Consider the following 23376-nt stretch of genomic DNA (forward strand, 5'->3'; position numbering starts at 1 on the left):
CATAAGACCCCTCGGCAGCAGCTCAACAGTGTTTATCACTTTGCTCTTATCCGGATTTTGGTGGATCATCAGTTGGGATTGCAGGGCATTGCTTGGGAGGACTTCATCTCCCGTGACTTCTTCAGCACTCCACAGGTAGTATCAGAGGTAGAGCATGAGATAGGTGGTCCTTCACATCAGTATGAGTGCCACGAGACTGCTACTATGCCAGTATTCATCACCTATCAAAGAGGCAGTAGACATTTGTTTGCAGCGGCAAAGCGAGTGTTATCTCCACCCAGGGTGGAAGGGGCCTTGCTTTCGACATCAGAATCACAGGAGCAGGGCAATGGTAAGGAGCCAGTGCAGAAGGAAGGGCCATCAGGTGAACGAGATACTGAATTCATTCTTGTCCATGATGATGAGACAGATGCAGAACCAACAAATGCAAAGCTTACAGAGATCATCCAGTTGTAGAAATCAGTGATTTAGGCCTTATCCCTTGACTTGGAGAGGGCCAAGTGGAACATGAAGTACCTAGAGCAGAGAAACAAATAGCTAGAGGATCAGTGGGCGATTATGGAGCTGAAAAACATTCGTGAGCATCGCCAAGTTGCTCAAAGGAGAAGAGTTGAGCTCACATCATTGGAACAAGAGATCAATGAGGATCGGGAGGCCCATCTCGAGAGCATGAACATGCACTTAGAGAGGCTGCTGGACAAGACTGATCAGGACCTTGCCTTGCTAAGACACATGGCTTATCATTACAGGACATGAAATATGAGTGCAAGGGCCCGGATAAGGAGCTTGAAGGAAAATATGAGGAAAGAAACAAGAAAGGCAAAAGAGGCAAAAGAGAAAGATTAGCTTTGAATCTTGGCTGAGGCTTCCTTGTCCCATCATAACACCCCATAGAGAACCTGTAGCCCAAATTTCAGGAAATTTGGGGAATTTTTGGTCACATGACAAATTTTTGGGCAAAATACAGGGTTTTTCTCCCTATGCGTCGCGCCACTGGAGCTGCGCTAAAAATAGGGAGTTCCAAATGAAGAATGGTTTGCATTTTTGTATTCAGCATGGAAAATCACGACTACTAGTGCTCGGACAAGAAATTTGGGCAAGATATGAGTCTCCAAAAGGTCAAAAACACCCAAAAAATGGCCTCTCTGCCCCTTTTTTGACACACAGGAAGTAGTCTTGGGAGAATGGAGACTTGGAGGGGAAAATGAGCACCATATTCAAAAATTATAGCGGGCTTAGAAATTAGACAGGACAAGATTTCCAACAAGCCCACTTGGGCACATTTTGGACACCTGGAAGTTCCCCAGAACAGGCCCCAAATTGGCACGGTACACATAGGAAAAATTGCCAAATTCGCTTCTGTTTCGCGAATTTTCGGTTCGCAACTTCTCCAAGTGGGCCCACTCATCTACACTTCAGTTTTTTGGCACCAAAGGCGGCATTTAAAGCATTTTTTTCCCAAATGGACTTCGATCCAAGTGGCGAAGGAAGACAAACGGTCACCCAAGCCAAATGTCATGTTTGTAGCGCTGCACCTGTAGCTGATGGTTGGCTCTTCATATCCATTTTGTAATGATTTGAGTAACTCCCCAACCCTTAGGCGTTCTATCTCTTCATGGCACATTCTATATATTGTATGTAAGCTATTTGCAAAGGGTTGGTTAGTTTTTAACTTCTGGGAGACTGTGGGAAAGAAACTCTGTTTCTTCAATGTGTATTTTGACAGAGAATTAATGAAAGGTAGCGGCTCTGTTTCATGAGATTCTTGTGGTTGTGAGTGTAGCAAATGTGTCTCTTATGTTTTCATATGTATTTCATTATGTTTCATAATTCAATTCAAGTTCATTTCCAGTGAAATTTTCTGAGTGAGATTAGGTAGAATTCAATTTTATTGCTCTGCCTATGGGAAAATTTCATGTTCAGTGTTCTTCTTCTGTTGAAAAGGATTCATGTTCCTATGGACTTTTCACACTCCTCAGCAATCTCTCCGTTCCACGTTATTCCAATCTAAATTGCTACACTTTCCGCCTGCCTTGCCTCACGAAGTAATCTGTGCCTTTGTATTAAATTCTCTGTTCTTTGCTGACCGTTGGTCCTATACCATCCCAGAAGCTCGGTCATTCATTAAAATTGTTTCTTGTATCCATATTCACTTACTAGCCTAAGATCAATATTTTATTGTAAGTCATCTCAAACCATTTTTGCTTGTCTATTCATTGAGCGTGACTTGGAGAGAGCCCTCTCTAGTTCTGGTAGGGCTAGCTACCAGACTGAGCATGGTTTGTGGTTACCCTGAATTTTGCCTTCCTTCAGCCTAGGGCAGATTTAGGTGCTAACAATAACGACTATGACCTTGGACACATAATGAAAGAGACTCCACAACAATGGTCTTAAATCATTATCTTTTGACAAAAAATATAGTAACAGGTACATAGCATCATCAAAAAAATCATTGGAATGATCAATGATGACGAATATTTTCTTACCATCACCAAAAGTAACCAAAAAGAGAATTGGTGAGAGTCAATAAAAGATCATCGCTAGAAGTGTCACCAAAGAGAGAATTAGTGATGGGCCTTTAACGACCCTCACCAAAAGTGTCACCAAACAGAGAATTAGTGACATGCCTTTAACAACCCTCACCAAAAGAGTCATTGAAAATGGCCTTGGTGACAAACCTTAAAGGACCATCACTATATATGCTTACAACAACTATTTTTTAAAGACTGTCACCATATGCGACATTGGTGATGGACCTTAAAGGTCCATCATAGGCATGAAGAATTATAAAAAAATCATTGGAATGATCAATAATGATAGAAATTTATTGACCATCACCAAAATTAATCAAAAAGATCATTGGTGATGGTGAATAAAATATCATCACTAGAAGTGTTACCAAAGAGATAATTAGTGATGGGCCTTTAACGACCCTCACCAAAAGCGTCACCAAAGAGAGAATTAGCGATGGGCCTTTAATGACCCTCACCAAAAATGTCATTGAAAATGGGTTTCGTGACAAACGTTAAAGGACTATCACTTTATACACTTACAACAATTCTCTTTTAAACACCGTCACCATATGCGACATTGGTAATGGACCTTCAAGGTCCGTCACAGGCATGACCCTCACCAATGACCTTTTTTCTTGTAGTGCCCTTTCCTCAAACCAAATTCTTTCCTTGCATCTGGAATAAATTAAAGAGCATTTCTTCTATGTTGAATAAATTTACATTGTACTGGATATTTTTCAATGGAAATGCAATTTTTTCCTTTTTGTAGGCAACATCATAGCATTGTACTTAATCATCAAGTACAAAATAAATAACTAAGTAAATTAGTATAAACACATAAAAATTAAAAAAAAATATAGTGAAATTCAATTTTATAGAATAAAACTTACATGAGCCTAAGAATAAATCCAAAACCCAAAATCCTTCATTTGAACATAAATCTATAAGATAGTTAATCAATGACTGTGGTTTTTGATAAATGTTGACTATCTCTCATTTTTCTTCTTTATCTTCATATTATGTTAGTTTTTTTACAACATCATGAACCAATACTTTTTTGTGACTCTTTCCATCTACCCAATTCAAAATCATAGGCTTATAACTATCATCTTTTGTCCAACATTCAACATGAATGAACTCAAAATCACTTATAATTGGGGTATCTCCACAACTAATAAGATTTGTACTTTTCTTGTAACATGAAATAGTAAAAGTTCAATTAACTTATACACAAATGATTTTTTTTAACATTAATCAAACATACAATTTCAACATCTTACCATGTAAGTTGCATCCTTGAGTTTTATTTTCCCTTGAAGCTTGTTAATAACATTGCGAATTGTGTGTCTCAATGAAATGTCACAAATCTGAAAATGGTCATGTTGTGACTTCTAGAAATCTTGCAACCACTTTACTAAAAGCTTGATAAGTATAAGGGTCACTATCATATTCAATGTTTGGGATATTGAAACCATGAGGAATATCTGCAATAACTATGGAATAATCACTTTTAGGTATGAGTTTTAGAATGTCTTCACAATCAACTTGTATTATTTGATATTGGAGAGTCTAGAGCTAATTCGAAATGAAATGAGTAAGACTAGGATCAAGTTCAACATTACTAAGATGTTGCTTTCTCTGCCTTTCCATCTTATTTTTTTCAATAAATCTTCTGAAACTATACGGTGCTCCATTTTCATGCTTCTTCATATTTAATGAAATAAAAAAATATATGTAGAAGTTATAAGATAAAAATAGTATACATATGAATAAAAATGAATGTATAAATCAACATACCTTTTTCAATGAAAGATAAAAATATGTTAGTGTTGATGTAGAACTTGAATCCCGGTAGTTGCATACAACATCATCCCAACTATCTTCATTAAAAAATTTAACCATTTGTTATTGTATTCTCATATAAACCTTGTGATTGAATAAATAAAGTAAAAAATATTAATATAATGATATGTATAACAAATACTACCAACAACAATATGATATATTTAAAAGAAACTTATAATTGAGAAATAAGTAAAAATAATTCAACAAAATTACTTTTGAAATTCCTCATACATTTTGTCCAATGATAATTCACGTGACTTCACACAAGATAATATTGTTTACACAATTTTTTCATCCTTCACTCCTTGCATTTCTCTCAAACGTGTGATAATCATATCTTCTGGAAGGAGATTCATTTCGAGACCTAGATTACAGCTGGTACATATCAATGGTTTAGACTTTTTGAATTTCTAGTTTTTTATGCCAATGTTCTCCCACATGTCGAAAATCTCATTAATCAATTCCCATATCTCTCAAATTATAAATGACAACTAGAAAATATTATCCATACCTCTTAAGATTTCTTAATTTACTTTTCCACCTTTTGAATTTATTTTTTCCTCAATTTGATAACCTATTTCCATACAACATTCCTTCCGAAAGGCTAGACTAACCTTTTTTTAATCCCCACCACATTTTTCTTTAAATTAATTATGATTAAATCTAATCCTTTAGATGAAATTCATAGACATCCTATACTCATTATATGTATTGTGATCCCATGCCAATAACTTTTCTTATGTATCTGTTAAATCGGAATAAATGATACATTTCATTGTTTCAAAACACGGATTATTTGGATATCCTTGATCCATCAATTTCCTTTGAGATTCTATAGAATGCCCCCCCCCCCCCCCCCCCCCCACACAAGTACATAATGTTTGTATTCAAAACATCTTCAATTATCAAATTTTTCTTTATTTGGAACTTGAATTGGATCAAGAAGAAGCACATAGTTAACCACATGTGCATATGGATTGTACATCATCAATGTTTTCAAGTTGTGAACATGCAGGTGGTGTGGCTTTCTAATTGATATTTAAAGTGTTCTTCATTTAGCTTATAGATTTGGACGACATTAAACTTAAATGTATGACTACCTCAATTAAGTTTGTCTTCATAAAATGATGTCGAATGGCATTTTGTTTTGTTTTAATAATCACATCCTCTAAATCAACTCCTATTGTAATGATTTTCGTGCTTCCTTTTTTATTTTTCACTAGGATCTTTGATGATTCCCATGATTTTTTTAGAATGATCAACTTTTAATTTCTTCCTCCTATCAGTTATCATATTTATTTCAACATAAGAAATATGCTCATCATCAACTGGAAGGGAGACATTCTTGGGAATTTTTGTTTTTGGTATTTTATGGCTCTTCTCCTTTCTAACAATAGCTATAATCTCATTCTCAGTAATGGCAACATATTCTTCAGTTTCAGCTTCAATTTCCTCATCTTCAAATGTAACATGTCTAGCTTTAATAGATTTATCCACTATAGGAATTCATTGTTGATCCCTTGTATGTAGTCATGTAGCATCATGAAGTAATTTTTTTCACTTGTTTCCCATATTTTCTTCTGAATCTGACTGGAAACTGTCGAAAACATTCATAATATCTCGTTGTATAAAATAAACTTCCCCCAACATAATTGAAATACCCTTAGCGAAATTATGTCAAAGAAAATATAATATGTCAATAATAACCGAGTTATAAAAAATATAATGATACAGTTACAATAAATAAAAACACATAAATATAAATAAGAATACTTACAATATTTTGTTCAATGTTGTTTATGATTTGTTTACATATCCTCGTAAAATACTCCATCATGTTATACATCGAAAATGCAAAATGATATGTAATATTCTCATGTGTTGGGCGGTTTTGTAAGTACATAAATGACTTCAGTATCTGACATCAAACATATGTCTAGTACTTTTCCCAACACCTCATAACTTCCACCATCATAAATCATACCAACATATAGATATATCTACAGATCTTCGCCTTCTCTATCTTTCACAAACCATGCAAATTTTGTACGTTTCACATCTTGTGATTTCCTTCAATATGAAATAATATTCTTTTCCTTTGAGAAGCCACTTGCTAGATTTTTAGTCATTAGCTCAGGCCGGGTTCATTCAGTAGTATTTTTTGAGGGTTTACCTACAACTCTAGATGACATAATTATTTCTTTGGTCTAGAAATATTTAGAGAAACATTCCTTGATGCCATTTCCCTACAAAAAGAATATATCTATATCTATCTATATATATATATATATATATATATATATATATATATATATATATATTACAAAAAAACAAATATCTTCTATAAAAAAACTAAAAAAAAAAAGCAAAATTTAAAAAACTAAAAAGCACTAGAAACATGCACAATGGTCCCCATGTCAAGTGGGTTCTGATATTCATCCAAGATACCAATAAAATACTCTTTTAACATTTTCCCCACGTCGTTGTGCCAGCCTGGTGACTGCCACACCACTCGTGGGTGCACCCACTGAGGGTACATCGGTCCCCTAAAAGGTAAGGCGTTGTTGTGTCATGGGAAGGTGCGCCCTTCTGTGGGTGTTCCTACCCACAGCATAGTAGGCATGCATGGAATTCCCATTGTACTTTGGTCGAGGATACCCACGGTCGGGCATCACGGCCAGTAGTGGGCATGCCCGCCCATTGTATTGTGGGCCGGCATGCCCATGACCAGGTACGATGCCCACCCAAGACACAAGACTAGCATGCCCACTTTTCTATGGGTGGGCACACCCACGGGCATGGGTGAGTGCGCTCGACCGTGGGCGTCCCCACCCGCAGCACAGGAAGTGTACCTAGCACACACATTATGCCATGGGAAACCATGCCCATGTCTAGGCGTGGTTCCAACCAAAGGAACAGGATAAACTGTGCCTCGGGCAGGCATTGCACCCAGCTGTGGGCGCACCTATCCAAGGCACAAGCCCTCCTGTGCTTTGGGAGGGCACTACCACGTCCAAGTGTGCCTACTAGGCATGCCCGCTGTTCTGCAGGTGGGCACGCCCATGGTTGGGCCCACCCACCTAGGAAACGTTGGTCTCTTTCCTGCTAGGGGACCGTCGGCAAGCCCGACCTATGTCAAATTATTTTTGAATTTTCTATTTTGAAAAAGAATATATATTTCATTAAATAAATGTTATACAAGAAATTAATGGAATGGGTTTTTTGTCTAGTATCCGAAATGAACCTAACAACTGAGTTGACACATAACTACTAGTAAGCCCATGGGGGTTTAATACCTTTACCCAGTGGGATTTGAACTTAAGTCTACCTTGTTTTAACAATTTCCTAAATTTCAAATTCATAAATTGAGTTGCTCCCCAAGACAAAGAAAATAAATTAAAAAGAAATGATTTGTCGGCATATAACATCATATTTTCCCAAAATTCCTCATTGAAGGGTTGATGTAGAAGGGAAACTAACCTTTGAAATGCGACAATCTCCTATTGGATATGTTTTCATTAACAATGTAGTTACTCCATAAAATTGCTCCAAGTTTTTTAATGAAACCTCGAGAAGTCTTGACGTGATGTGAGGAATAGTGACAACGAAAGTTATTATATAGGGGAAATTATCGAATTTCTTTATTGGTTATTGAATGTGGTATTAAAAATAGAATAAAAAAAACTTAATATATAGTTAATATTATGACGATACGTTAATTTCTCTTACATGTGGGATAAAAAATATAATAAGGAATTCAATTATCTAGTAAATGTTATATGATTTAAGTAAAAGATAAATTTGAGGAAAAGATTTAGTTTAATTTTGAAGGAAAGTATTAAACAAAATTTGGAAAATTTCAATAAAAATTAGGGTCAAAATTTTCAAGAGAAAATTTTAGTCGAAAATTTCAAATAAATTGTAGAAGAGAATTTTGGAGGGAAATATCTCAAACAAATTTTTTGGAGGGAAATTTTTCGGCAAAAATTTTGGCGTGGAACTTTGGAGGGAAATTTTCATTCTTTAAGCTATATATTATCATTGGGAGAGAGTTCATTTGCATCATTCAACATCTTCTATTTGAAAGTCATGGATTCTTCTGAGAGTGAAATTTATCTTTGTGAAGAATCAACATCTTCGTGGCGTAATAACTCTATTCATATCGATGAATATAAAGAAAATTATTTCACTATGAATAGAAAGTCAAATTTTTTAGTCATCATCCTAAGGACTGTGAGAGGAGCAATGATAAAGGGTGGGATAAATAATTTCAAATAAATAGAGTGTCACATTTTCCACTTAGTCCTAATCCTATGGACTATGAGAGTAGCAGTGACGAACGCCAGGATGAAACTTTCCCAATAAATTGAGATTAACATTTTCCACTTAGTCCTAATCATAAGGACTATGCTAGTAGTAGTGAAAAAGGGCAAGATGAAGAATTTCCAATAAATAGAGAGTCACATTTTCCACTTAGTCCTAATCCTAAGGACTATAAGAGTGGGAGTGAAAAATGGCAGTATCAGGATTTTTTAGTAAATAGAGAGTCACATTTTCCAATTAGTCCTAATCCTAAGGACTATCAGAGAAACAATGATGAAGGGAAGGATGAAGACTTTCCAGTAAATAAGGAGTCACATTTTCCACTTAGTCCTAATCCTAAGGACTATGAGAGGAGAACTGACAAAGCAGATGATAAAGAATTTCCAGTAAATAGAGAGTCAAATTTTCCAATTAGTCCTAATTCTAAGGAATATGAGGGTAGCACTAACTAAGGGAAGGATGAAAATGATGAAGAATATCCTCCAAGTCACTATTTCAAAACCATAGATGATGGTAGAGAAAAATTACCTACAACTGAGGATGGTAATGAATATTTTTCAAACAATCATGGTGAAGAATTTCCTAACTATGTTCAAAATGATTATAGTGAGGATAATATTCCTCATAATGATGATGAAAAGGCTTATATAGAGGATGATGAAATGATGGAAATGTTGATAGCAAATATTGTATCTAGGAGTAGCAGTAAACCTTTTCGTATCAATCCAAGATGTTCTAGTTATACAATGCGTAGACCAAAATATCTCACTGGAAGAATTTCTATCATTGATCTCATTTCAAGTGAATGTTGTCAAAAGGAGTGCTTGAAACATATGGATTTCAAGTTGCATTGGAGAAAAGGAAGAGATTTTTGTCAATGAATAAAATCTTGCAAAATTCATTTTTAGTGGGGTGCATGCAATATAAATTCTCAGGTTATGATTATCATGTTGGGTCCTTATGCTTTGTATAAAAAGCTATCAAAATGTTTCATTCAATTGGTAATTTTTGTTTGTCAAGAATCCAAGAAAATTTGGAAAAATATCCCACATTTGATTGAAAAGTACATCATATACTACAGTTTGGGCCATTAGAAAATATTGCAATGTCATGGATGCAAGACTTATTTTCAATGAATGGAGAGTGTATGCCAAATAGAGACACAATACATATTCCAGGTAATTTTTCAAGAAGATAAATCTACAACCTACAGAAATAATATGCAAAAGGTGTTGAAGGAAATGGTAGTTTTATTACATATCGTATTTTGTGAGCATATGGAGGAAAGAATTCAACAATGTTTGTACTCCTAAGAAGACAACGATGGGCATTTGTAGTACATGTGCTTCTCTTAAATAAAAAATGGATAAATGCCAAGGGGTAGAAAGAGGTACACATTCATAACATTATTTTTTTTTAAACTGTATAGTCATCAACTATGAAAATTTATTTATTAATAGGTTTCTTTTATGTTATGTGTAGATTTCATTGTCAAAGCACTTCAAGAGCATCGCGAGCAGCAAACAAGTGAAAGGAAAAATTTGTACAGGCATAAAAAAAGTTTTATGATAATCCAGATAAATATTTTGGTTTGATAATTGATGGTATGGACCAGAAGAAAACACTTCTACCACATTTTGTTCACACACCCAAAAATTTACAAGACAAAAATTTTATTCAGTTTCACTTCGTTGGTTGTATAGTCTTCAATGGGAAAATGTCACCAAGTGTTTACTTCATAGCTTCAAATATTCATAATGATGCAAATATGACAATAACCATAATTCATGATGTTCTTTCTCATTGGTCTCATAATCTTCTTGAATTTTTGTATCTACAATTGGACAACACTTGTCATAAAACAAAAATCAAATTGTTTTTGGATATCTAAACATTCTTGTCGAATTGAGAACTTTTCATAAGGTAATGGTTGGTTTCCTTCTTGTTGAGCACACTCATGACCATATTGATTAGATTTTTAGTCGTTTTTCAATAACATTGTGGAGGAAGGATGTTGGGAGCCTTCCATTATTAATTGAATGTATCAAGAAATCATACATGCGAGATCCTATTTTTCATGTGTTGGAAGAAACTATTGACATGCAAAGGCTTATTCTGGGATGGCATGGTTAGGAAAAATGAATTGAAAAACTTAATGACATTAGCTTCCAACATCAATTTCGTATAAAAAAAATTGATGGGAAAACATGTATATGGGGCAAGAAGTATTCAACTACTACAGAATGGGCGTCGTCGTCAAGTTTGGAAGTTTTTAAGTTCATTCCATATCATCCAATATTTGCATCAAATATATTTTTATTACAATCAGTTGCTAAAGTTTATAATGCATGAAGGAAGAAGAAAGATATAAGTTATTCTAAATTCCTAGAAGAAATTAAAAAATCTATTAGATGTATATATGAGTGCTTTGATGTTGTTGATTCAGTTTGGTGGGAGTCTTTTTTCAATAATCAGAGTGATATCATTTCAATATCAACAAATGAATATATACTTTTGAAGGATCCATTTATTTGGCCACAAAATGTGTCAAATGAAAATGAGGAAAGAAACATGGTTGAACAACAACAATCTCAAGGTATTATTAATTCTTCACAGGTAGAGGGAAGACAAATGTGTATTGGTTCGAAAAGATCTCGTGCACAGTGTGAAGGCATGGAAGACCTTTATAGGGTTCAATACAAGATATTAAGGAGGAATTCATGATCAGAGCATTAGCAAATGGATATGCACATGGTTATCCATTCTAGGTTTCTAAGGTTATAAATATCATTATAGAAGATGAATATGTTGTACGTGTTGAAGTACATTGGTATGCCACAAATACATACCCATTCAATGGTCTGTGTTAGATTCGGTCTGTTCAACCCTCCATCAGAGATCAAAACCTCTTTTGTTACATTTAATTTTAGGCGTCCCATTCTGCTCGATCACCTACGTTCCATTTAGGAGCATCGATCCTCTGACGGAAGGGTCTTGTCCCCATACTTCACTCATGTCATTCACCTGTTGGTTGATATCTATTCATAAAAAAAAGCATATACACTCTTCTTTTCATCAAAGTGGCAAAAGTTGTCTTTAGGGTTTTAGTGTCAAGTAGGTCTAGGGTTTCATTAGGGTTTTGTCAATAAATGCTTCAAAGTGTCCGATAATCACCAACAGGCCATGAGGATGTTTTATCGTCAATAAATTTTGTTAATAAGTGTTAGAAAAGGTGTTTTTCCTCAAAACTCTTTTTTGAGGAAAAAACAGAGTATTTAGCTATATTTGTACAAAATCATGTAAATTTTGTTCTCTTCATTGTAAATTCCTTCATATGCACCCTGGCTTCTTTCCTTAGCCTAAGAAGCTCCAAACACCTGCAAAGACAAGCCAAGCTCAGGTCATTTCACTCATTACAAAGTGAAAAAGCAGTGAAAAAGGTCCAAAACAGAGGTTGAAATAAAATTTATTTGCAAAACATTATGAAAATGGTTTTTTGGCAAAATTAATTTGAAAAGCCAATTTATAAAACGTGTCTCCAAGTTTTGAAAGTTGATTTTCATGCCAAGAACAAAGAGGAAGCAACTCAAAGCAATTTTTGTGAACAAGTGAGAAATTGGGTGAAATTGGAAGAAAATTGGCCGGTGCAGTGCACTAGGAAGAAGGCGCGGCACACTGGTGAGGCGTGACACATTGGGCCTCAGAACCCAGTGAAAAATAACACGGGCGCAGTGCATTGGGAGAGCTGCGCAGTGCACACAGCTAAAGGCCCGAAATTGCTAAGAATTGTTCCCAATTGCCAATAATTCACACAGATTCACCAAGTAGAGCCTCCATCTTGGTGTTTCATCCAATTTTGTGATAGGCTATGGTGGTTTATGGATGATAATAGTTAAAACAAAAACATCAAAACCTACCTCGTAAATTACCTCAAGGAAACTTGTTGTTAGGGTTTCAAAATCATTGTTTTGTCACCAAAGTCACTCATCCATCCCTTTCTCCCTTGTTTTCATCATTCCCTAAGTTTCCTTACCCCCTAGATTCGTTAATTCCTCCTCCCAAATTCTTTTTCCCAAATTCTCAAATCCAAAACCTCAAACGCTAATGCTACACAAAAATTCCTAATCCCATACATAAAACCCCCAAACCCTCCCATACTTGCCTAACAAAATCTATCCCAATAGCCCCTAATCACTCACTGTTTTCCAGTGTTGAAAATATCGGTATCGGCAAAATATCCGCAAGGGTCCAGAAAATATCTTATCGGCAATATCGGCAAAAATATCAGAAAAATATCGGCAAATATCGGCAAGCATAAAAAATGATTTTTTCAAATTTTTAAATATAGCCGATATTTTCAAAATATCGCGATATTTTGCCGATATTTTCCGATATTTGTCGATATTTTGAAAATATCGCTATATTTTCAAAACAGAAAATATCGCGATATTTTCAAAACAGAAAATATCGCAATATTTTCTTGGCGATATATCATTTTGCCGAAAATATCGCGATATTTTCGAATATCGCCGATATATCGCCGATATTATCAACAATGTTGTTTTCCTCTCTCCTAACAATCCCTTGTTTCACTGTTTCCCTTTGGATGGCAGAGGTTAAGCACATCACTAAAGAGCAATCCAACACAGTTTCATACACCAGCATCTATTTCTCTAAGGCAATTTGTATAGCAGCAGTTATGTCATCTGGTCATTCATCTGATTATGGAGTGGAGACTCAAAGTGACTCACCAACAGGAGTACATGCACCCAGGAGACCTCATAGAGGTGGCAAAACATTCGAGAGAGTTGCCAAGCTGCCCAAAGGAGGAGGGTGTAGTTCACTTCACTTGAGCAAGAGATTAATGATGATCGAGAGTCTTGGCTTGAAAGAGTCAACATCCACTTAAAGAGACTTCTGGACAAGGCTGATAAGGACAAAGCATTGCTGAGACACATGGTTTTCCACTACATGGCACAGAACAAGGTTTGCAAGGCACGAATAAGGAATCTAAAGGCAAAATTAAAAGGCAATGATGAAGCAAAAGAGGCAAAAGGAGCATGATTGTCTTCAGATATTGGCCGGAGCCTCTTTAGCCTATCATGACACTTGATAGAGAAGGTCCAACCCAAATTTCAAGAAATTTGGAGCAATTTTTGGCATTTTGAAATTTTTTGCACTAAAAAACAGGTTTTGCCTCCCTATGCGCTGCACCACGTGGCACTCGCTTTTGCTAGAGGGCTCCAAATCCAAAAAAATTTGCATTTCTAGATTTTTCATGATAAATTATGGTTTCTTGTGCATGGCCAAGAAATTTGGGCAGGTTTTGAGTCCTCAAGAGGCCAAAAACACTCAAAAAATGACCTCACTGCCCCTATTTTGACACACAGGAAGCAGTCTTGGGAGATTGATGTTTTGGATGGGAAAATGACATCCCAATTTAGAAATTCCACTTGGGTTGGAAAGTAGATAGGCAGGGCTTTCCAACAATCTATCTTGGGCTCAAATTGGACTCCGATAAGGGCCTAAAATTCAGCTCCAAATCGGCGCGATGCATAGAAAATCAAGTGCAGCGCATAGAGGATTTTGGCCTCATTTTCACTCTTCAGCTCATAAATTTGCCCAATTTTGACTAGTTTTACTTTTTGATGTAACTATTGATCTACCATGATGTAATTTGATGACCATGATTTAGTTTTGGGCACATTTTCACTTTTTTTGGTAGATTCATTCATTAAAAAGTGAAAAACAACTTAATGAATCAGTGTCCTTTCATATAGGGGCAAGTTGTTTCATTGCCTATTTTTCAGTTCCTTGTTTAGATATGGTTGAAACAGCTCCTAGAATGATGAGCTCGACCCCTAGAGGCATGGGAAGGAGTTAGTCTTGTCTATATCATTTAATTTCTCAGTCATTTTCATGGTCGGACACTTGGGATTGCTGGGCACTCTATTGTACATCTGATTTCTGCATTTTTGGCAGAGGAAAGACCAGGGTTTTGTAGAACTTGTTGGGATCCTTGTGGCTCTGTGTTTTGATGGTTTTTTCTTCATGTAATTGTAAGTTCATTGATGTTTTATGTATGCCATTTCCATTCTTTTTGCTTATGAATTAAACAATTTAAGTGACAAAGGTAGAATCCATGAGTTTGTTGTGCTCTGCCTATAGTTTTGTTTAATTATCAATGTTTTCTTCAGTTTGAGGAGGACTCTTGATACCTTCATGCCCTCTTCAGCTCCTCAGCGGTCTTTTATATCCATTCATTTAATCTCAAGCATCAAAACTACTACCTACCTTGCCCCAACTGGAACTCTGCGAAAATCTGGCCTCATCCTCGGACCCAAATTTGCCTTTCCCTTTTTTCCAACAAAACCATCAAAAAATCAAATCAAATCCTTGCACTTCATACCTAGCCTAAAATTAGTTTGTATTTCGGTCATCTCAAGCTCCATAGACCATCTTTTGCTGAGATTGACCCAGAGAGAGCCCTCTCCTATCCTTGTAGGGCTAGCTACGAGGCTGAGTGTGGTTTGATGTGGACCTAGAATCTTACCTTTTCAACTCGAGGTAAATCTAGGCTCTAACAGTGTGTACAAGCCAGAGATGGTAGTTGATAAAAAAATTGGCCAAAAGAGAAAAATATAGGGTAAAAATATAAATCATTGCCACACAGGCCTCTTAAAATTTGAGGATGTTGACATACTTGTTTATGACTTCAATTTAAAAAATAGAGGAACTCTTTCTTTAGGACAATAGATATTTTGAAGAGGCTGTTACCAGAAGAAACAATTTTGAGATCAGAGTCTGCTGAACCCAGTCGTAGATCTAGAAGACTTGTGAAACCTGAAATGATGGGAATTTATGTTGACTCATATGATGCACTAGTTGATGAAAGAGAATAATATGGAACATCTTCATCTGCATTCAAACATTTATCTAAATATGTGAATTCTGATGGTGTGCAAGAAGATATGAGTGATTTTGAATAATTCTCTAAGACAATTTATATAAATGATGTTTTCATGGTAACTTGAAATAAATATTTTAACTTCCATATGATCTTACATGAAGTTATGAATCAATTTTATGTTTTTTTGGATTATATGTTTTAATTATGATGAATTCATCCGTTTAGAATATCCACAATGCAACAATAGTTTAGAGAAATAATTTCTGTTTTAGTGAATCTACAAGTATTGATATTTTGATTAATTTAGTCATATAATTTGTTCATAATGTCATGGTTGAAATATGTTGAAAACTTAAAGTTTTTCAATTCTATGGTTGAAAATTTGTCAATTTATTTTTATCTTTAATGCTATGGTTGAAAGCAATTAGAATTTTAGGGATTTTTAGTGTCATGATATTATATGTTTAATGACATGGATGAAAATTGTTGGAATTTTAATGTGTTTCAGATCCCATTATTTTATCTTTAACGCCATTACAAAAAAGTGTTGAAATTGTATTTAGAAAAGAAAAATTCTATTCTATCAACAACATTAGTGTGTTTTTTTTTATTTATTTTTCACAAAAAAAATAGTTTTACTGCCATTTTTAAAAAATGTTGAAAATTAACCCTAAAAAAAAATGTCGTTCCAGAAGACATACTTTTTGGTTTTGGGTTGTTTTCCATGTTTTTGGGCAGGTTTTTGGTTACAGTTCTCATTTTGAGTTTGCATCTCCAATTTCAAAGTTTAGATTGTTTAAAGGTAACCAAAAAGTGAAAAATTATATTTTGAACTATGTTTGTTGATTTTATTGATGAAGTAGAACTAGATTTAGTTCCCCTTGATGCATGTGGAATGATGTTTGGAAGTCCCTACATGCACATGTGGATTGCAAGCTTCCTCTCAAAAACCAACTATTCTTGGCTTTCAAGTATTGAAAATTATTCACCGTTAATGCACACAAATACAAGTAAAAAATTTCAATGGTAAATATCCACGAAGCCAAGAGACTGATGAGTTCTAACAAGAAGTACATTTTTTTGAAGAGAAAATTAGTCCTTAAAAGAGTGAGTGAGAGCAAAGGCATCCTCGTAAGGCTATACTAAGAAATGAAAATGATAACTTGAATAGTTTTTATAGGGATACATGGATGTTTTCTATAAGCCTAAAGGGACGCCACCTAAGAGGGGAGTGGAGAATGAGATCTGAATATTTTTGGACTTCCCAATACAAAACATTGGGTTATACAGGAAATCTATTATACAAGCAAGTGAGGTGACCAAACATTTGTAGTAGCAACTAGAATAGGGTATCCTTTGAACAAGTACATCACCATGTGGATCACCCATCATCATTTTGCTAACGATGGATAGGACTTAGTGAATTTTTATAGATTATAGGGCATTGAAAAAAATTATGTTGAAGATAATGTACCCCCTCCCTAGAACAGATAATTTGTGTGGATAAATTGTAGCAAGAGAAATAATTCACCAAGTTCGACTTAAAGTTTGGATATTACTAGGTTCAAGTCAGAGATTAATATCCCTGGAAGACTTCGTTCAAAATCGGGAAAGGTTTGTATGAGTTGTTAGTCATTACAATTGTCTTATGCAATGCACCAACTACATTTATTAATTTAATTAATGATATGTTGTGCCCTTTTATACATTAATATGTTATTATATATTTGAATGATATACTAGTATATAATGCTACCTAGGAGGACCACATCTCACATTTGAAGCAGGTGTTGGAAACATTAAAGAAACAACAACTACTAGAAAATCTCAAGAAGTGTGATTTTGTACAACAATCTTTAGTGTATAGGGTATGTGATAGGTGGAGGAGAGATGAAAATATTACTTGCCAAGATGGATACAATCATGAAATGGTTGGTAACTACTAATTCTTATGTGGTTATGAGTTTCATTTAGGTGGCACATTACTTGAGGAAACTCTTAGCTTATTGTTCAATGGTGACAATACCACTCCAGGCCATAATAGCAAGTGGAAAGACTTTCTAGTGGGGAAAATATCAGTAGAGGGCCTTTGAGGAGATAAAGAAGAAGATCAACCAAGAATTTTTTTTGGAATTACTAAAATTGTAGAAGCCCTTCAAAGTGGAAGTACATGGGAGCAAGCATGCTATGAGAGCAATATTGATGTAGTGAGGAAGCCCTGTAAGCTACCTGTTATGCTCCTATACCAATAGGTGTCATATTTCATGATTGACTTGATGGGCTATGTAATATGTTCATGCCATTACTTGTTGCAAAGGTTTTCCATATTGTTAAAAAAATAAAAAAAAAATTAAAAATGTAAAGAGGGTATACCCTAAAAGAAAAATCAAAGGGTGAAAAGAAATAAAATTGTCAAAAAAGTGAAGGAAAATGAACCCCACCAAAAGAAATACCAAGGAAAGTGTGCAAGTCTAAATGCCACTACTTTTGCTATTATGTAATAATAAAATTGTGTGCAACTTGTACCTTATGCCACAATTGGTGAACAGTCAAATAGTTTAAACTTGACTACTTCATATTTTCAATTTTATGTTTAGAGATAGAGAATAAAATGTGACCAAAATGTTTAATCTTGGAAGATAAGTAGATAGGTAGAGTGAATAAAAGGAGCTCAACAGTTTAATCTGAGCCCTTGGATGTAATAAGGTTAGATTTAGATAGATTTCTATATGTAAAAGAAAAAGTGTGATAAGGGTTTTCCAGTCCAAGTGCGCCCTAATAAAGAAGAAAAAATGTCAAGCTAAAGTAGGTAGGGTAGGTAGATGGTGTTGCAAAATTACTTGCAATGGATAATGTCTCTAAATGTGTTAATTTCCAATTTTATCAAAAGTGTAAGGTAGACCTTTCACTTGATGCAGTTCAAGCAACACAAGGTCAAATAATTAACTTCCTTTCACATTTTCCCCTAAAGATTTCACTAATTCCCCCTAAAGTATTAAGGTATTTGAAAATTAAAGGGGCTTAGAGCATTTCTCTGACTTCTGGAGGGACCAGAACCTCGGCCTAATAATCTAAAAGCCTAAAGTACTTAAAAAACCACCATTCATTCATTCTCATAAGCCTTTTCCTAAGTAACATCCCATTTTACTTAGGAAAATTACATAATATTATATAAATCCCCTTTTCACTTTAGCCTAAGTTGAATATACTCTCTAATGTTTTACTTAGCACTTATTCTCATTTTATGTCATATTAACTTTTAACACATATTATATAACTCCCGAATAAAGTTCCACCCTTTCCCGTATTATTTAATTATATATTAAATCCCGAAATTATTATATACTCCGCCCTGGTTAATTATAACCATAAACACAGTTAAAAATTGATTAATGGATTAATCTGAGATTCATCAATAACCTAATCTCCCCGCTCTGCAAAAAGGAATTAATTAACCATTTTAGTTAATTAAGAACCTCTCCTCCATTCACAAACTCCCCGATATGATTTATTAACTTATTAATTAAATTGGGCCCGCCACAGTTAAAATCCAACCATACCCCTCTCTCGTTCACCGTTAGACTCGTCCTTATCATCCGACGATCAGTATCAATACCGCGCCCCCCTGGTGACTGCGCGTTAATGCGTGATCACTAGGCGGTTTTCCTATCGTACCTCCGCCACGTGTCATGCAACTAGTGGAATCGTTGTCCTTCGGTCTAATACCACCCGATCCCAAAAGCGATGTGATCACATACCACTTACCGCCCTCCATAAATGGAAAAATGTCATTTCCCTGCATATGTGACCCACCCAATAATCCAAAAAATCCCCGCCAACCTAGATTTTGCAAATAAAACCAATGAAATGTCATTTTCAATGTTTTATACGGAAAACTATGTTCCCATGCAAAGCAACGTCCCAGTCAACCACTGAAGCTTTTCAACCGCCACCTGGTCAGAAAATTTGCAGCGACACCGTCCAGAACCTGTTATCCATCCTGCCATTGCACTATTCACTTCCCCAATATAGGTATTTACCCATTTCCACCGAAACCCTGCAAGTTTTGGTTTTATACTGAATATTCCACAGAAAAGACCAATTTCACTATACATTCAGTCTTTGTTTCACTATATAGGTTCCCAAACCTGCTGTTTTCACTATTTTTCACAGAAAACCCAAATTCCATTCCTGAATCCACAAGAACCAGAGATGGAAACTCCTATAGCTCTGAATGTTGTACCCATGAATGCTCCTCACAAAGATTTAGATTATCTGCCTCTGGCCGATAAAGATTTTCAGATAAAATACTTATCCGGTAATGAAAACCACCTTAAGATCTTCTGCCAAGTCAAGGACAACTATCTTAATGGCTCTGACATCTTAGGACTGTGGGAATCAAACCTTCCCATGTACTTCCTCCCTTCAGTCCATCTGTTCCTAGATATAATTCATCATTGTTGTGCCAATTATGACCCTAACCAAAGAGCAGTCACGTCCCCAAGTCAAACAATCATTTTTCCCATAACTGCTCAGTCCATTAATGAAATGCTACAATTCCACTCCAGTCACGCTCTCACTCCCCTTTCTATGGGATACTTACTTGAAAGAGCTCCCCAATTGTCTCAATCAGAACTAACTCGCATCTGCAGATGTTCATGGACCGTAAACATCAGCCTAAAGGCCCACCTCCTTATCTGCAGGTTTTCTTTATAGAGAAAGGAAAAATTATTGTTGATATGATAGCCTCAATCATGGGATTCAACTCCAGAGAGTATGTTGATGAGATAACCTTAGTATTATTTTCAATTTTCACTCTTGGACAGCCCCCTATTATTAAATATGATTATGCCTCTTATATTGCCAACAAAATTCATGACCAATTCCTAAGACTGGACAATGAAGGAGTCTTCAAATACACTACTTTCATCTATCATCTTTTGTTGTATTATCAATCAGACAACTTCCACTTCCTTGTCAAGAAACTTGACACCAGAGGCAATCCAAGGTTTTTCATTTTTTGGAGTCCCATTTTCCATAATTCCATTGAGACACCTTACACCTACAATGAGTTCATTGACCTATTTGTCCATCCAGCAACCAATTTATTGACAGGAGTTTCCCCTCCTCAGATAAATGGTGATATGAAGAAAATCCTTCAGCTCTCCAAGCAGTACAGGATAGGTGATTGGTACCTATATAAGAATCACATGGAAATAAGGATTTATGGGTGTGAACTTTGCCCTTTTAAGTTACCAAAGTATGTTCCAATGAGACTCTTTTCGTTGGAATATTTCAGGCAAATGATAAATGTAGACCTAGTCCATTTATGTAATGCCAAGAAGAAATCTCATCTTAGAATCAAGAACCAACTAGGCCCTTTTGTCTGCAACACTAGGGAAGCATGGAAAGAAGTAGAAAATTTTTTAGAAGAGCAACTTAAGTTACAAAAGAGTTTTGGATGGAAACCATATGATCCTAACAACTTTATATGTGATAGAAGAATGAAGAAATGGTCTGTCCCCATATATTCACCATTGAATTCTAGAAATTGAACAATATGCAAATATGGATGGAGAAAAGGAACCCTAGTAGAGCATGATAGTGAACAAGTCAATTTTGAGAAAGTTATGAGAGATCTTGAGAAAACACTTGACTTGGATTCTTTTGGGCAGGTACCATTTAAGTTATTTGAAAGACTAGGAGTTGGTGCCTCCAGTACTGGAACCTCTCAGCAATCTTCACAGGAAACAAATATACCAGCTACAGGGTCATCCAAGGGCAAGGAATTAGAGACCAGCTTTCAACACACTGAACAACCTACAATGTCCAAGCAGCTTAAAACTTCCAGAGAACAGGCTCAAATATAGACTCCTCCCACTCAGATCAATATAGGAGAGCCTCCAGTTCTGTAAACTCCTCTAAATGAGGAAAGAAACAAAAAGAGAGACAGCAAAAAAACTGCCCCTGCCAGTGAACCATCAAGACAACCTGGAACAAAGAGACAAAGATTAAATCCCCTTTCAGAGGAGGAATTTGTTGAAGAAAATACAGATAGTTAGAGGGAAGAAAGAGTGGAAAGCCAACAAACTTTCCCCACAGAAGGAACATCCACTAGCTCTCAAAGGAAGGAGCTAGAAAGGAAGAAAAGTGTAGAGATATCTTCTTTCAAGCCACCAAGGGTTGATGCCTCAGATATCAAGAAAACATTCATAGAAAAAAATTCTAGGAACGATCCATTGAGGCTGCAGGTTTATAACCAATATTTGAAGATGGCTCCTACAAATCAATAGAGATTGATGTCAGCCTATGACATCAAAGAAGGCAAGATGATAATGAGCTATTTTAATCCAAAGGTGAAACAACCTAAATCAACAACAGATTATCTCAGAACAACTTTTGAGGTCATGGAAAAGGATATTCATCCTTTGGATAAAATTGAGTTGCATAAGCAAACGGGAGAAACGATTTATTGAACCTTCACTGGTAAGGCAATGATGGCCCAAAGGTTACAAAATTCTTTGGATAATACTACTGCTCAACTACACTTGGAAAAGGCCTCCTCTCAGGCCAAAGATAATAGAATAAAAACCTTGGAATAAATAATTATTAGATTGGGCCATGATCCCAAAGATGCAAAGGCTACCGAAGCCTTGATAAAAAAAAAAGATGAAGATATTGCTACCCTAATGAAGAAACTAAAATTACCACTGTCAAGGCATCCACAGACTGATGAGGTGATAAAGCAAAAATGTGAAGAAGAGCTGATGGATTTACTCTTAAATCTCAATGAACGACTGAATGATATTGAACAAGCACTTGAAAAGGCATTGAAGGACAAGCAGGGAGAGTCGACCTCCCAGCCTCCCAATGTGATACCAGTAGTATTAACAGTATTCCCATCTACTCTAGGAGCAGCATTGGCACCAAATATCCCATCAGTCACAACAGAGGCAGTTACAGGTACAACAACAGGAACAACAGGAGTATCATAGGGCAATCCTAATAATTTAAGCACTGAAGAGCTAAGAAAATCAATGGAGGACCTGAAACTACAAGTTTCAGAACTACATAAGGTAAAGGAGCAATATGCCAAAATGGAACAAAGCTATGATCTCTCAAAGATAAATGTTGCAGAAAAGACAAGAGAGATTAAAGTGTTAGAAACCAAAGTGAAATCATTGGACAAAGATCTTACATTTGACAAGCCTCTAATAGAAATCAAAAGGATTCTTTGGGACAACATCACTCAATCCATAAATTATGTTAGGCCATCTATCCAAGTAATTTTTGAGCAGATTGATCTTATGAAGACAACCCAAGAAGAAATCCAAAGAACAAAGGCAGAATTAGGAAAAATGCCTGAGGAAGCCAACAGGCTCATACATTTCTTGAATACTAGAAATAAAGAATAGCTAGAAGAGTTGGGCATTAACAACAGAACAGAAACCATTTTGGAAATGAAAATGGTATTAACCAAGAAAAAATTGATGGAGAATTTATAAAGAAAATGACATGACAAGTGGGCAAAGATTAATGCTTTTATGGAGAAGTTTGATATTTTGCAGAATAAAGGGCTACCCAATCCTTTAGTGATTAATGACAGGTTAATGAGGCATAAATATTATGTGGAGAAATTGAATAAGTATGCAGGAAACCAAGCAGGTTCATATACAAGTGCATCAGGAATAAAAGCATTTCCTATAGGTAGAGTTCTCTATGACAGCCTAGAGAACTTATTCTATGTCAAACACGAACTAAAGCACTTGTTCCCAATTCAACCTT

Source organism: Pinus tabuliformis, chromosome 1_1 (genome assembly GCF_031772625.1).
Source record: "Pinus tabuliformis cultivar Carrire ecotype Pingquan chromosome 1_1, CPIR1, whole genome shotgun sequence".
In the NCBI taxonomy this organism is placed as follows: domain Eukaryota; kingdom Viridiplantae; phylum Streptophyta; class Pinopsida; order Pinales; family Pinaceae; genus Pinus; species Pinus tabuliformis.